Source organism: Tetrao urogallus (genome assembly GCF_951394365.1).
Source record: "Tetrao urogallus genome assembly, chromosome: 3".
Classification (NCBI taxonomy): Eukaryota; Metazoa; Chordata; class Aves; order Galliformes; family Phasianidae; genus Tetrao; species Tetrao urogallus.
The window spans coordinates 81,283,282-81,297,542 of record NC_136815.1 but is presented as its reverse complement, the minus strand read 5'-3'; the positions used below and the strand labels follow the sequence as shown (position 1 = coordinate 81,297,542).

Sequence of the window (14,261 nt, the reverse complement as noted above, 5' to 3'; positions counted from 1 at the left end):
TCCCAGCTGATCTTCTCAATCAGCAGAAAAGAAAAGAATTATTTTTAATCTGTCCTTCCTTGCAGAAAATGCACAAGGTAATGTTTCAAAAGGACAAACATCTGCTCTGGGTGGGGTACATAAAAAAAGAAATCTTAAGCCACTCTGCAAAAAAAAAACCCTAAGTGCATGGATTTAGAAGAGACCATGATAAATGCATGTTGATTATTTGCTTAATACATTTGGAATATATTTTCTCATTTATTTAATAGGTTTATTCTTTCCACAAAGAAAGATCTTCCACTGGGACTCATAAAGGCAGTAATATTCTGGTAAGTTACTATTACACTAAGAATAGTAGAGATTGTCTCGCATTTTCTTGTTCACAGCTTTATAATTAACAAAGCAGAAATGTAGGCTGTTATGTTTGAAGGAAGTTTCCCCAGAGAGATCAAATAATCCAAAGCAGCAACAGCTTTCTACAGTTCTGAATATAATTAGAAGAGTCGATTTCTTTTTATGGTATAAACAGTCAGAGTTAAGTAGATGTGCCTTGGTTGTAGTCGCTTCATTCTTAAGGGCACCTGTAAGAAAGTCAAGATGCTCTGTGCCACATCTGTAAAGTATTATTGTTAATTCATACTAACAAATGCATTTTCATAGGTAGGAGCACTCTGTCACCTACACTGCAATGCTGAATCCGGAGTCAGTACTGCAAACAGAAGGGCAGATCATCAGCACAAGGATTGAACCAAGCCTCTCCACAGAAACACAGTTCTCCTAAACTCTGGCTCTGTTGTTAAAAGAAACATATCTCTACTATGCTTAGTGGAGCCGAATATTACAAGTGCGATCACATCTACAGAACAAGGAGCATTTGTATATTTACATATAGAAATGTATATATCCCATAAAGACACACCATGGTTCTGAGCTAGTATTTTCAGGGTTACTAAGAAAAAGCTCTTTTTAAGCTCAAAGTAAGAGCTAAGTGTGCGGACAGAACACAGGGCTTTCACTCGAGAGTAAAGCTTAGCAGAGATATCACAGAAGACAACAGTGCAGGACAGCACAACATTGGAAGAGCAGCCTGCAGTATAGTGCCAAGGCAGGAACAACAAGCAGCTTCCCTCTCCTCCTGGTGGCCTAACAGAATGTCACACTGGATGGTGCCACAGGCCTTTGGGGTGTAAAATGTGACTGCAAACAAAGCAAGAGTAGTGCCAGCATTTCTCTATGAGTGCTCAGGAATGCATACTCCTACAACACACAGCACCAACATCAAAAGCGCCCAATATCTGCTGTGGCTGTGGATCCCACAGAAGTTCTCAGTCTGCAGCTCCTTAACAAGGTCATATGTTCTACCTTAGCCACATACAGCTAAAAAGATCTCTTTTCCCACCACTGCATCTACCTCTCACAGAGAAAAATACTCCTACAGACATCATTTCCGTGCTCTGGACACCTTTCCGCCTCATCACCACCTGGCTGCCTGCTGACTCCTGCCCTTTCTCCCTCAGGATCCACCTCAGATGAAAACAACCTCTGGAGAGATTGGAGAGAGGAGCTGACTGGCAGCAGCATGAGTTAGAATCATGAGAGCAATACATCAACACTTCTCATTTTGAGTGATCCTTTTGCTCTTTGTATATCAGGTACAACAACGAAATTAGGGATGAATTGTCAACTTCATTCTGTTTGATGACGCAGCATGGCGGCTATCGAGGCTGCTATGATTTTCAAATATGCACAGATCTTTCTTCACCACTCCATTATATATTATCCCCACAAGTGTGCATATAGCTCAGCACTATGCTTTTCAAAATGTATTACAAGAGATTACAAAAAATATAAACACCTCTTGTTCAAATTGCTTTATAAGGGCTGCACGCCCTTATAAAAAGTGCCTTGCCATTTTTCCTGTAGGCCCCTTCAGGTACTGGGATGCCGCCATAAGGTGCCCCTAGAGCCTTCTCTTCTGCAGGTTGCAGAGCCCCAGCTCTCTCAGCCTGTCCTTGCAGGGGAGGTGTTGCAGCCCTCTGATGATCTCCATGGCCCTCTGGACCCGCTCGGGTTGATTTTGATAGGATTTTAAAGCTGTTGTGAGAGTAACGTGACGTAGTGAGAGTAACGTGACAGATGGACGTCTGGCCATATTTGAGATACGTTTGATTGCTTTTGTTTTCGTTTAGTGCGTATGAAGTGTATAAAGCTGCATTGGAGTCTGAAGTTAGGAAAGGTGGCTGCAGAGAGATGCCACGATGGAGAGAGACGTGTCATGAAATTGGGCGGCATAGCTAAGTAGCAACGTTGGTGGTACGATGAGGCGTGATGCAGTGTGTGAGGCTGCGACGTCCTTCCAGGAGCGTTGTGCAGGGCAGAGCCTGAAGGTGCACAGTTGCAGAAGAGCACGGTCAGCATTGTGAGAGGTGTAAGGAGAGTTTTGGGCGGTGCAGCGTGGAGTGAGGAGTTGGAGTGAGCGACTGGATGGGGGTGTTTTCAGAAGTTGGCTCGTTGGTCTAGGGGTATGATTCTCGCTTAGGGTGCGAGAGGTCCCGGGTTCAAATCCCGGACGAGCCCTTGTTTTGGTCAGAAAGGCAGGGGCTGAGGTGGCACAAGTGCAAGTGCAGGGCTGTGCAGGTGTGGGAGGGAGAAGAGCCTGTGGGTACAGGTGAGAGGCGGACCTGCTGGGAAGAGCTCCGCAGAGAAGGACCTGGGTGCCCTGGCTGAAGGACAGGCTGGCCATGAGCCATCAGGGTGCTCCTGGGCCAAGCAGACAGAGGATCTCCTGCGGTGCATTAAAAAGAGAGGGAGGTCACCTCTGCCCTTGTCAGGCCACATCTGGGGTTCTGGATTTCCCAGTTCACGGAAAAGAGGGAATTTCAGTAGAGTCCAGCTGGAGAGCTGTGAGGATGATGAGGGGATTGGAGCATCTGCTTCATGAGGAAAAGCTGAGACGGGATCCGGGACTCTTCAGCCTGGAGCAGGCTAAGTGGGGATGACATGGCTGTTTACAAGTATCTAAAAATGCAGGCATTCAGCTGATGGATGCAGTCTGTTTTCAGTGCTCAGTGCCATGCAGCAATAGAACAAGGGTCAGCGGACACAAACTGGAACGCAGGACGTCCTGTTCATTCTGGACAGGAGGAAGAATTTATTTCCTGTGAGAGTGACAGAGCCCTGGAAGAGGATGCCCAGAGAGGTTCTGGAGTGTCCTTCTATGCAGATGTTCAAGACCCACCTGTGCTCCCTACTCTAGTGAACCTGCTTTAGCAGCGGGTTGGACTCGATGATCTCCTCAGGTCCCTGCCAACCCCTACAATTCTGCGATTCTGTAAAACAAGGTAATCAGAGTCTGCCTTGATCCCACTCTTTCGACCAGATGTCATGGGAAAGGAAAACAAAGGGTCTCATAAGCAGTCTCATAAGCATCAGCTCACACACACACTTCTTCTGTCACACGATAGCCTTGCTGTCTCTGAGAGTCTCTGGCCACAGAGGAAGGTGCAGGTATCTGGCAAGAAATAACTGTGTTTGCAAACAGTCTCTTGTGCATCCCAAGGATCACACATTCTAAGGTCTCTTTTTCTCCAGCCAACAAGAAATACACTGAAGTTTCAGACAGTGTCTTGTTCTGATAAAGAATATACTTCTGGAGAGAAAAAGCAACTAAGGTAAGTAACCATCACGTTTGCCTTTTAATATTTAATACGGAATATCCGTGAGCAAAACTTTTGATTGTGGGACAATGTGCTTGCATCATCAGTGAATATGTCACTGCATGCAATTAAGCTTCTGAGAGAGCATGAATAAGTAACACAGGAGGAGAATGGAATATTCAGCAAAGACCTAAGGAGACCAGAGACCATCACATTAAATTCTGATTCATCTGCAAAGGAACTATGTTACACTGAAAAGCATAATTATGCATTTTGTCTTAATTAAATATGCTCTTAATAGTGTAACAAAGCTTCTACGTTCTGTTCTTGGCAGTGGATGAGCACAGAGCTTAGAACTAGCATGCCCTACCTGCCAAGTATAAAGTCCAGTACATTTGGTTTTTTTATTAACTCATTAATTACAGTTATGCTGCTTTTGAAGCATTTACTATGTAATAAACGTGACAACAAATGCAATGGGTGAAAAGTATACAGAACCAGTGGTCACTCATACAAGCAAGTCATCCAACAATTTGAGCATCTTAGGTAGACAATATGAACATGCTTGCATGATTAATGAGAACATACACCACAAGCTTTCAACATAAATAATTGCTAAGAAGGTGAATGAAATCCTTCTGAAAGCCTCAGGGTATTTTCCATTTCCTCCTGGGACTACAATGCACCCCATTTATTACAAGCTTTTTAACAAATATTTGCTTGAAAAAGTGACAAATGCTATTTCAGATGGATTCAAAAATGATTTTACTATTCCAGCATCATATAAAACTGTCATACTAATTCTGTACATTGGCTGTGTCAAAATTTTGCACCACCTCTTTGTTCTGACTGGTTAGTGCTAGTGGATTCTACAGAAAAAGGTTATTCAGGTCAGATTTCAAAGATGACCAGCTCTTCAGACAATCTGAAACTTCAAGCAGTGCAGAACAAAGACTGTGAAAGAGAGTAACCTGAAAAATAAAATCTTTTGTTGAGAATTCAAAGCCTTCTTTTAGTAGGAAAAAATACAAGAGGATGCATTCTTTAAATATACATCATTTAGCCTCATGGCCTTAATCCACGAAACTGTGTTTCATCACAAAGAGTAGAGCCAATAGCTGGCTGTTATAGGATGAATTTCCTCATGCCATTTTATTTTTGAACTTAGAAGGATACTAAAATGCCAAGTACCACTTCATGTAGTGTTTCATTACTGGAAAGTAAATACTAAACCTAGTCTGAACAAGAATTATGTAACAGGGAATAAAAGTAAGGGGAAATAATACTAAACAACAACAACAACAACAACAAAACACCAAACAACGACAACAACAACAAACCAGATTTGTAAACTTTGAGCAATGACTGAGAATTAGTACAGCAGATCCATCAATGACACGTGAAGCGAACTGCCCAAAGAAAAGCATTCAAAGCAGAATCAAGAGGAAAACTGTTTTGTAATTAAGCATAAGCATAAGCATACGCAGCCCTCCGGATGCATCTTGTCAGAGCTGAGCAGGGGAGAAGGATCACCTCCCTCAGCCTGCTGACCAAACTACTAATACAACCCAAGGTGCTGTGAGATTATTGCTGGCTCACAGTTTGCATGTTATGCATCACTCTATGGAAAACAAACAGGTGTTCCAAGATACTTTTTTCTATCCCTCCTGGAACTATCTCATTATTTCTCACAAAAACTTTAAGTGCAGTTCAGACAAAGCAAACTGTTGTGTTTCCCTAAGAAAAAAAATTTCTTCACATGGAGCTGGATGGCCATATTTATTCCTTCCTGAATAAATATAACCTGTAATATTCCTGTTTTTTTGGCGTGTAATATTTAATTTCATCAGCTGGGATTTGGCAGAGCGCTCACTATGCAAGAAGACTGAGCCAGCAATGATACAGAATCAAAATATGGCCCCAGACATATTTGTGATGGTTCTTCAGTCCAATTTTTCACATATTTTTGAAACTCAAAACCTGGAATGTAACTTCTTTCTTCATAATATGCATATACAGTCAACACAGCAAATGCAAGATAGCATACAAAGAAGAAAGATAAAATTTGACACCACCTGTGACAAGCATGAAATATTCAAAAACAGAAGCTGTCTTCTTCCAGTGTGAATCTTGAGAAAGAGGTCCCCGATTACCACATGCTAGTGGAGCTTTCTTTTCCCACAAAAGTGGCATCACATACTTACATCCCAAAATGCCTTCAGCAATTTGGCTTAAAGTATGCTTACCAGTTCTCAAAACCACCGCAACTTGGACTGGATCAAAGAGGCATCCCCTAAGCATGCGAGCACACTGTGACAAATAAACTTTTTTTCTTTCTTGAAGTATGGAATTGTTTCTTCAACTCAGATCAAAATCCTCTAGAATAAGTAAGGAGAAAACTCTATGGTCTCTAAGTAAACATAAAAACAATGGAATAGAAAGAGGAAATTCAAACAGGTGAAATATGAACACAAGTTCAATTCTACCTAGAAACCCAACTTCATTCTTTGGTGTCAGAGCAACATTTATGTTGTACTCGTTAAAGTCAAGGGCTCATTCTGGCAAGAATTCTTACTGGCAGAACGTTGCTTCACAAAACCATGCTTTGTTCTGCTATTGCGAAGAATCTGTGCCTTTATCACAGGAATTACGGAAAACAAACAGAAGATCAAAGGAGATCTTTGACATCTTTATGATTGTCTTTGGAGTTTTAGAGCAAGTCTCCATTAATTCTCTACTAACTTTGGGAAACTCTTAATGTAATGATTTTGCTGATAGCAGCACATGTGAGACTATACTAAGCTTGAAAACACATCTCTTTGATGAATGAAAGGAGACCCAGAAGTGCTAATTCTTCCAGCATTCTTCTCATTTTCCATTCTTCAACAAGTTAACCAGAGAGTGGCTGGAAAAACGGTGTTGTATCATTCCATGATTTACCTTCAGAAAAATGTTGGGGAACAACAGTTCATTTTCAGTCTTTTGGTGGTTTTCTTGACAGAAGGCATACATATAAACATGCATATTCTATTTGTTCTATTAATACAAGCTTTTTAAAAATTAAGTATGGTCATTAGAACTCAAAGTTTTCCCTTTCCACATTTAATGAACTTAGTTACAAAACATAATAGCGTATGTGGGTATTAGAGTACTCCTCTGCCAGTTGAAAGATAACTTCTTTTGCTTGAGGCAACCCTTTACAAGTACACCATCTGGAAAAGTGAAAATTGCACATACAACTTTATATTGTTATTACACTCTGGTGTTCCGGAATGCAGAAAGACCAGGACTGCTCAGAAGAATTACAAAAATCAGTGAAGAGCGCGGTGTCAGTCACTTATTACCTGGACATAATCTAATCTAGCACAGCAAGACTCAAACAGTAGCTCCTCTGCATCCTGTCTTTGAGAAATAAAGAAGACACTTTCAATCTCCTCTGCTCAGCAGCTAAATAAACCTATGTCACTAGAGAGGTAAGATGATCCCTTTTTATACTTTGTTGTTTTGGCTCTCTTCAATAAAGGAAAAAAGAAAACCCCAAAACAGGCAGATTCGACCCAGGAAATCTCAGTTCCTTTGTTTCTGTGGAGAGGGAGAAAGAATGGGAAGAATAAAAAAGTGAAATAATCTGAGAAGACACCAATCATTCCAAATGAGAAAGCACCCAGTGAGCAAGAAATTCATCACAACTTAATTGCTCCAACTGTCCACCTAGAGCTGGTGCCTTCTCCTTTTAATCACAAAGCCATAAAGGGCCTGCTTGGTCCTCTTGGCAACACAGTCCTCGTCCTCTTTGTTATAGTCATAGCCCCGAATGATAATTTCAAGTGCAGGACTCATCATAGAACACAGCTTGCAGAACACACATGCAGCTGCACGTATATGGGCAGGGCTTTGTTCTTTTGCCTCTTACTTTCCCAGGGAACTCACTTTGCTTAGAAGCAAAGGATCTGGGAAATGTTTCCCAAATCCAGAAACACTTCAGCAGCACAAGGACTAAGCTGTTTCAAATCTTTCATCAAGAAGAAAAAGAAAATGGCTTTCTGCGTTGCTGGCTCACCTTTCCATATTTCGCAGACTTGTTTGTTTTTCGCCCAAATTCTGACATGAGTGTAAAGATTTCACAAGTTTAAAAAGTAATGTTTTACTCTTGTGGCTGTGTAAAAATATAGCTTAGGAGTAGAACCAAAGAAAGCCAAACCCACAATCTGTATTTTTAAAATGCTGGGCATTGGCTATGATGTTTTTGACCAGAACTAACATTCCTTCCAGCGTGAGCTGGGCTGCAGCCAGGCACTAAGCTTCACTTGGCAAGTTTCCTGCAAATGCTAAAAATTCAAAAGAAAACTAAGAATTATTTGCCTTCTCTATCATCAGTATCATGTTGCAGGAGTGAGCAAATTCAGGAATATTTGACATAGGTTGAAAAAAGGTAGAAGTGAAATTTATCATCAAATTCACAGCTTTTTAGGTTTTCAAATACAGAGCCAGCAGTGCCACAGAGCATTCCGTGCAGAGCTGAGTTTTTGAAGACATTATAGATGGCTAAACTGCATGCTTGGCTAATGGAAAGGGGAACAAAGAGCAAAGCTAAGTCAGATCATGTCACAGACATCACTTCAATGCAGTGGCTGAAATAGCAGCTAATTGCAAAGGCCTGTCACTGAGATATTTTCCCAAGACGTAGGACCTTAAGCACACATAGGTAACAATGCAACTCAGTTACTTGTGGTAGCTCTCAAGAAAACGCAAAATGGCTCTCATATGAGCCCAGACATTAGCCTCCCATCTGTTCCACCAGACCATACAAAGTAAATTACACATATGTCTCAATAAAAGCAGTTGAAGAAAATCCAGATATCACAGGCAGTTCTTTATAGTCTTTACTACTGTGACAGCCCAGTTCAAACAGATGTCCTACCTGGGACTACAGCTCTGACTTCCTGAGCCTTCCATAAGCAAATAGTAGTGCTCCAAGGAGGTTACATCTTAAATACACAAGGGGAAAGAAGCATTCTTAATCCCAGTCTTCAGATGATTGAGTTATAAAGAAATATAACATACTCCACAGTCAGGCTCATTCTATGTGCCTGTGTGCTGCTGGACAGTCTAAAAAGAATCATCATTCTCAAACTACTAAAGAACACCTAGGAACTAAACTGTAAACCTCCCTTTACATAACTGAACTGACTTCCACAGCTCCAGGAGACCAAGTCCATTAGGCACAGAGTGTCACAACACTCAAACACCTCACAAGAACTCACCCTAAATGACCTGGACATAGTCACTTACCAAGTCAACACAAGATCCTTGACCTTCTGATTCTTTACCCACAACAGTACTAAGATTTTGTGCAATTTTGTGGGTAAGGCTTTTGATTCTCACTATATATGTTAAAAATGATCCAGCAAACTGAAAAGGGACACAGGATATTGAAGATACCCATCTTCAATAGATGAGAGCTCTCTGTGTCCTTTAAAAGATGGTGCATTACAAAAAAGGTCAGGATAGCATAAATCAAATTTCACTTCTGCAGCATTACCTTCTGCTGTGTTCTGTCTTTCTGCAGTTGTCACACCGTTGATGTGCCCTGTCAAACAGCTACAACACTGCTAGAACATAGCCACAATGAGCAATCAAATTAAAAACCCCTGTATTCAGAGCATTTTAAGATCTGGAAAGATTATACAAACACGACTTTGCTTATTTCTATACCTTTGCACTGATTTTTCCCTGCATAGGAAGGTAGAAATGATTCTAAAATATCTTAAAAACACGAGAAACCAAAAAGTCAAAACAGTTTTTTCCTTTCAGCCTGTTATTTTGGAGCTGCTCTCATTGATGGCTAAACTCCATAAACTTCAGTAGAATTACTGCTGATATGCATGCACATAAATCAAATAGGTACATTCAAGATTTTCTCTGATGCCTTTATTTACATGACTATCGGCTTAATTAAGGACAAGAATTTCTAGTTGCCATTTTGATAGTAGTTTAACTGTCCATAAATAAAACTAATTTTATTCCAAATGTAGCAAAGTGAAATAAATCACTTGGTGGACAGATCTCCGTATACTGCAGTAACATGTTTATTAATTTGCTATTCTTGGGAAATAATCGCAAAAAGAAGAAAATGAAGTTTTACTTATTTTCTGAAAGTATATGATATGGTTCCTTTGATTGAAAACTTAGGATCAGGACATTATGCTGAACATTTAAGAGATACTAAGGGAAATAAAAGAATTTTCAATGATACCAGTGACATTCATTGTCAATGTTAATAACCTATTTACTGTGATAGCAGCTTAATAGGCTTTTAAATGGCAGAAATGAAATTACACTTCAATATGGCATTACTATTAATATTATGAAGAAAAATCCACAGTTCCTTGTTCTCATCCTGCAGCTACTTTAATTCTATATTTCAGGGGCATCATTAGGACAGATTTTCCCTCCTCTTTCCACTGCAGAGGAAAATTCCAAACAGTAAAGTCTTAAAATCTGCTTGGCCAGCATAACAGGCACAGCTCCTGATCTTTACAAATCTAAATTCCAGGCTGGCCTTTCCTGCCCTTCTTTCACACTGGATGAAAGTACAAGTACCAAATAGCAATGCAGCAGCTTACCATCTGCGATGTTGAACTTGTATAAAAGAACCAGTCTGGTAGTCTCCACCGGAACTGGAAAGCTCAATCCTTTCAAGGTGAGAAGACCTTCCCACCTTTAAAATCCTGATCTATGTAGCGCAGTTTGATCCTGTCTCCAGTTGTCTTGCGCAATTTGTTCTTACTGTCTTAAAAATGTTGTTGAAAATGTGAGACCACGTGTAATCTTTGTGAGCACCACCACTGTCTATTTGCTAACATGGACAGAAGGCTCCCATTCACTGTAGGAAACCTGGCATCGTCATCAACTAAAGAATCCCTGCCACATAAGAAAACCAAGAACTCTCTGTAGAAAACGCTCTGTGAATTGCTTCCTTTTTTCATGTGATCAAAAATAACGTTTTCCTTTTCTGGCATAGTAGGTACAACTAAGTACAGATACGAAGCAGCGAATGCCTGAAATGTTGTGTGCCAAACACTTCTTTAAACTGAATAAAACATATTTTTTCTTGTCCTTTAAGCACAACCATTCCATTTCACAAGCATTTTGGAAAGTGCTTCAGGAGAGAATAAACATGGGCACATCCAAACTTACATTTCAGAAACCATATCTTAAAGTGAAAAATATCAATCCAGACATCTTTAAAATGTCTGTTCATTAAAATTCTGTATACTCTACCCAGCTGCGCATGATACACTTTTGAATTAGAGTATTTACAATCTTCTTTCCTTGAAGTTTTTGAGCACGTTAAAAAGTAAGGACACAATGAAAGGGTTACCTGCTTGGAAGAGCCTGATATGGAACATTTTCTAATTGCTCTGAACCAAAGACCTTTTCTGGACATTTTTTAAATGGACCAGTGTTACTAATCAAAGGCACTTGGCTGACCAACTCTCTTGACCAAGACCACCTGCACATCCAGAGGGCCTGGGGATCACAGAAGACCTCATCCAGCTTCCCCCATCATTCTTAATCACCTTCACTCTGTTATCGAGGGAAAGCTTCTACAAGAAAGGCCTTAACTTGGTGTTGGTTTCTCTGAAGAAAACACCAAAGGTTTTGATTACTGCCAGTTGCTCATAGGTGACTGCTGACAGACTGGCAACCTGAAGGTGAAAGGCTCTAAAGCCACTTACTGATCCCCTGAACCATGGACATCCCCTAGCTGCTTATTTCTTATAACCTGATATTGATCAGAAAATGGAGAAGCATCAGTACAACAAATAGTAAAAGTGTTGCTATTTCCAATTCCACTTTTAATTACAACAAACAAACAAACAAACCAGCAAGGTTTCAAGTCCTTTTGCACCATAACACACTGTTACTCCTCTAGTTCTTGAGTTCACACTGAGAAAAGAGAACAAATACAATCAATTCTGTACCTTTTGATTACACAGAAAATGAAAAAGACAAATCTCACAGCGCATAAGACTGGATGCTATAGCTTTGTACCCCGTGCTAGTACATTGCACTGCATCAAAAGTAGTAATGGAAACTCTCTGGAGCACTACAGCATGCACAATAAGCCTTCACTCTTACTGTCTATTCCACTCCTTGTCCAATCAGATGTCAGGTTTTCCCAGTTTCCAGGTGAAAGCCGGTCTACAGTACATTTTGCAGTCACCTACACTAGTCTGCCAACTTAGAGCTCTATAAAATTCTGCAAGCTATCATCAAGGATATCAAAAGCATAGAACAGAGTAATAGAATGGCCTGGCTTGAAAAGGATCTCAAAGATCACCTAGTTTCAACCCTCCTGGGCAGGGCTGCCAACCACCAGACCAGGCTGCCCAGAGCCACGTCCAGCCTGGCCTTGAATGCCTCCAGGGATGGGGCATCCACAACCTCCTTGGGCAACCTGTTCCAGTGTGTCATCACGCTGTGTGTGAAAAACTTCCTTCTAATATCTAGCTAAACCTCCCCTGTCTTAGTTTAAAACCATTCCACCTTGTCCTATCACTGTCCACCCATGCTGGACTTCAGCTGAGCTGCAATTTAAATCCTTCCTTTCAGCAATACACTAACATGTGACTCAAACAGTCCCATGAAGATGCACGCTATGTACCTGTGACAAGATTGGTACAACTGCCACAAAACCATTACTACAGATGTAGGAACAAAAAGAACAGGCTGAGGAAAAGTATGCCATCACATTTCTAGGACTACATTTTAGCAAGTCGTCACTCTGGAGACAAAGAACTTCTGAGTTGCCTCACAGTGAACCAGCAAAAACTTTAGGTCTTTTAGCCCAAGAGGACCTGAAGTGACTTCTGACAAGACTTCCAGCCCTTGCTTCTCCTTTTTGGCACAGGAAACCTTCCTCCCGTACCACAGGAAAGCAATTCTATTTCATAGCAGCAATGAATGATAAAGGAAAAAAATGCAGCAGGAAGTGAAAGAGATGGCACAGAAAGGGAATGAGGAAAGTAACACAGCACCTGAGACAAGCCTAATTAGCAACAATACGAAAGCACAGACATGAAAAGGTACCGTAAGAGAAACTGGCACAGCAGCAGGCAATGATGCAAATTAACAGAGCGAGACAATCAGTGGATGCCCAATTGGATTGTCACCCTCCTATCCAAAAGATAAGATATGTCATACTAAGCCCTAAACATTAAATGTTTAAAACATTAAAATATAAAACAGATCTAGTAGACAGACATGCCAGCTTTAGTCACTAGATAAAAAATAAAAAGATTTCACTGCTAACCAAATTACATAAGAGCAAGGTTGCAAAAAAAAAAAGAAAAAGAAGAAGAAAAAGAAAAGTATTGACATAAATTGGTTAGCTGTGCAAGATTTATCAAGTTAGAATAAAGTATGTTTTCGGGCTACGTTAATTCGAGCTTCAATTATACTGAGAAAGGCACTGAAATAATCAAATTATGAAGCCCCAAAAGCATTTAATAATCACAAAAACGAAGCAGATGCACTAATAAAATTAACACCAATAAACTAGGTCAGGACTGAGAGAAGGAAAAGAGGGATGAAGGAGGAAAAAAGCTCCACCCCAAGATCTCAGCATGGCCCCTTGTGCCGCTGTGGTGCTGCACACCGGGCTCAGTGCTGCCCCGACTGCAGATGATGCAGCTCTTTGACCTCTTTAACACAGACACTGCTCACACCATCTCTGTAGGATCCCTGCTTGCTACAGCCAGCATCTAAACGACTACTTAGTATAGAAACCTGGCAGGAAATGCTCCCTCTACCAGAAGTTTGTTAATCTTCAGATTAGGAAAGAAGGCCTTTCAGCATTGCAGGTGTATCTGCAGTGCAGCGGAGCCTGGAGAGATGAGCAGAGGACAGTCAGGAGCTCCTAGGCTCTCGAGTCACCCTGTGATTTTTGGGCTCAAGAAAGTAATTTTGTCACTGGGTCTCAGCTTGCTTCCTCCTGAGGAAGTGTAACATCTACCAGCTCACTTTCCCTAAAGTGTTTAGAGACAGGAGCTAGGATCCAGCTGTGCTGCCCCTTCCTAAAGCTGAGCAACTCCTCAGAAATCAAATGAACACAAAGTAGTTCTCAAATCTGCCGGATTCCGGCTCTGCGTTTCAGCACGTAAGATACAGCTCACAATCTGGACTGCGGAGTGATGCTGAGCGGTAGCCAAGCTCAGAGGAGAATCAGAACTGCTCCATCTCAGAATATGACCTTCCCGTTATAAAACAGATGCATAAACGATTACAGCGATTATGCAGAGGAGTGAGATTATGCAAGTGCTAAACACTGCTGTTGTAATACAGATACACAAACAAGTATGAAGGGGTCTAGGGATGTGACATTTTTTTCTAGCTTTTTTAGGAAGAAAGAGAAGGAATGAGAAAGAGGGGGTTGGTTCAGTGCAAAGGTAATTATTTAGGCAGGACAGAAATGCTGTCTTTCTGTCAGGCGCTCCCTTGCTCACAGAGGGAAAGCTCTAGAGCAGCAGAAAAACAGCAGAGGGAGAAACACAGAAACGAGGAACTAAACTGTTCATTAAAACTCAAGACTGGAAAGAGCTGACAAGCATTACAGTG

The 14,261-nt window shown here is 41.0% G+C and overlaps 1 protein-coding gene across 1 annotated transcript in view; it reads right to left on the bottom strand.

Annotated features, from left to right (window-relative positions):
• FARS2 (phenylalanyl-tRNA synthetase 2, mitochondrial) overlaps nt 1–14,261 on the bottom strand; it is a gene marked incomplete at both ends in the record, with an annotated part of 180,380 nt that overhangs the window by 116,718 nt on the left and 49,401 nt on the right. The gene's annotated exons all lie outside the window — the stretch shown is intronic.